Below are 2,601 nucleotides of genomic sequence, written 5' to 3'. Positions count from 1 at the left end.
CTTGCGACCCCCCCTCTCTGGCTCTTTTGTGGGTCCCAACCCCCACTTTGGGAATCACTGTCTTATCTTATGGTATACACTGACTATTTAGGGTAAAAAATAAAAATAAAATTATATTGGATGTACTGGTAGTCTGAAGGACTGAAGGATCATTTTTCTGATTTGAATCACTTCACTCAGTTCAGTACAAAGATTCACTCTCACTGACAGTGTAGTTTGTTTTGTTTTGTATTTTGCAGCTAAGTGATCACATTATTATTTAAATGAACCTCCCTATGCACTCCAGTGATCACATCACCATTCATAGTGCAGTGGCATAAAGGCACTGCTATTGACTGTCTTCAGTTTCATTTAGTAGAAAACTATTCAAGCACTGCTTACAAGGTTAATAATTGTTCAGTAAACAATGCACCTGCAACATCAGGATTGTTTCTGTGGCTTTCACAGTCTTTCAGTAAGCTGGTAAGCTTTTACCAGGCAGTAACGGCTGCCGTATATCATGGATAAGCTGACAGTTGAATGTGGGAGCTGTCAGTCACCTGCGAGGGGAGCTCCAATGCAAAAAGCTATCAATTTGAACAGTAACCCTGATGATTCAGAGCTAGAGGATTCTGGTATTTAGGATTAGCTCGTTCTTGTTTGAAACACCTCTGGCACCATATAGAAAGGACAAATGTGTCCTGCAAACCAAAGAGGGTGAGCCTCCAACAGGGAATGCAAGCAAATACCAACAAATATGGTCATCAAGACATTACCAACCTGTGAATGACATGATATATGACGGGATCATCCTTTCTCTGTTTTGTCAGAGACAGGTTGATGCACAGTGGAGGATGAAATGAGAAGATGAGGTTTACAGGCATGGCAGCAGCTTCCTCTAGCCAAATATGCAAACATGAGGTCATCCGCATTAATTAAGTTTTACATCAGCAGATTTTCATCCTCCCTGTTTTGTTACTAGAAAATAAAGTACATCACACAGATGCCTGCAGAACACACCTGACACTAGACACAGTGACCTTATGGTAGCTGTGGTGCTAATATGTTTTATTTGCTGCTGCTCTGAGGCGTTGATGCTTGGAATTAGGGCAGTGGTGTGGCCTTTAATGATGATGCATGTCAAGGTCATGCCAGTGTGTGTGTGTGTGTGTGTGTGTGAGAGTGTGTCTGGGTGTGTGCCCTAGAGTGTATTCAGTAGGCAATAGAGTTGGCAATGATGATCAATGGGCTGCAGTTAGCAACGTATAATAGGCTTTGTGTATGGCTGGCCAACAGTTGCAAACACCTCAGCATTGTTTGAGTGTGAATACAATAACATGTGTTACGTTATAGGGAAATAAATATTTAATAAGCATGCACATGCATATCAATGAAATAATAGTGAGCTGCTCTGTATTCCTTCTGAGTTTAGACTTTGACATCCATGCATCCATCCATAATCTTATCATCCGAGGGTCGCAGGTGGCTGGAGCCCATCCCAGCTCCCTTGCTTTTTTTCAACGTTTTTGTCATTTTTTTCAGTGCAAAAACGTTTTGGTCCCCTTTTTCAAAGCTTTTTTTATTCATGGCCAATACAGCTAATTGTAAGTAAAAACAAAGCAGAAATTATGAATTATTTTGACAAATAGTTTAGATCAGAGGATGTTGAGTGGATCACAGACTGGTATGCCAACGTTTAGTCAGGATATTGTTTTGAAACAATTTAATTGTTTTGTTCAGATGCTGTAAAATTCAATAAAACACTGAAAAAGCAATGAAAGTAATCTTAAATTTTACCTGTGAAGGACATTGTATGGATTCCATACAATGTATCCATGTAATTTTTGTGCAATGCGGTTGAAATAAACCCATATTTTTAACATAAAAAACTTTGAAAACAGGTCAAATATGACCCGAGGACTACACAAAGGTTGATCTTAGGTAGGTAAACTTGCTGGTCGAGTCTTTTCTTCTCTCAGTTTGAATACAGCAAACTGACCAGACTGAACGGCTTTCAATAATTCTTCAGTGAGGGGAGCCAATTGGGATCAAGTCCAGCTGGGATGCGTTTACTGCAGCCTCTCTGAAACGGCATTAGCCACTAACCAAAATAGAATTTAAATGTCTTGTGTAAATCCTACATAAGCAAGGCAATATATAAAGTATTGTCTTTCTTACAATAGGGCTGAAGGTAAGGTAAGGTTTGCAACCTTGCGTAGGCTACGTGTGTCACGCCTCAGAAAGGGCTTACAAGACATCTAGCTATGACCTTTGAGTATAATATTTTACAGCCACTTTACCACAAAACTTTAGTAGAACTGGGCAAACTGACAGACTCTCAGCTATCTGTTCCAGTAAATGAGTTTGTCTGCTGGACTTTCCTGGCGTAATCAGAACTGTATTGTTCATTTTAAAATAATATCCCTTCAACTTATTAAAAACACTCATCAAAAATTCATTAGGCAATTCGCGTGATTTATATTTCCGTCTGCTCCCGAACAATCTCTCAAATTTGTAGGATCACCGAGGCTTTTAGTTTCCCGCTCTCTTGCTTCCTCCCTCCCTCCCTCCTTCCCTCCCATCTCCTCTCATCCTAATCCCCCCCTCTCTATTTCCCTCAAT

At 40.1% G+C, this 2,601-nt stretch overlaps 1 protein-coding gene across 2 annotated transcripts in view; it reads left to right on the top strand.

The window, feature by feature from the left end:
* The window catches only part of plppr1 (phospholipid phosphatase related 1), a 53,451-nt gene that overhangs the window by 41,810 nt on the left and 9,040 nt on the right, over positions 1–2,601 (top strand). The window lies entirely within an intron of this gene.

The sequence above is a fragment of the Etheostoma spectabile genome, chromosome 16 (genome assembly GCF_008692095.1).
Source record: "Etheostoma spectabile isolate EspeVRDwgs_2016 chromosome 16, UIUC_Espe_1.0, whole genome shotgun sequence".
In the NCBI taxonomy this organism is placed as follows: Eukaryota; Metazoa; Chordata; class Actinopteri; order Perciformes; family Percidae; genus Etheostoma; species Etheostoma spectabile.
The sequence above is the reverse complement of the archived record's forward strand: the minus strand, read 5'-3'. Positions and strand labels throughout refer to the sequence as shown.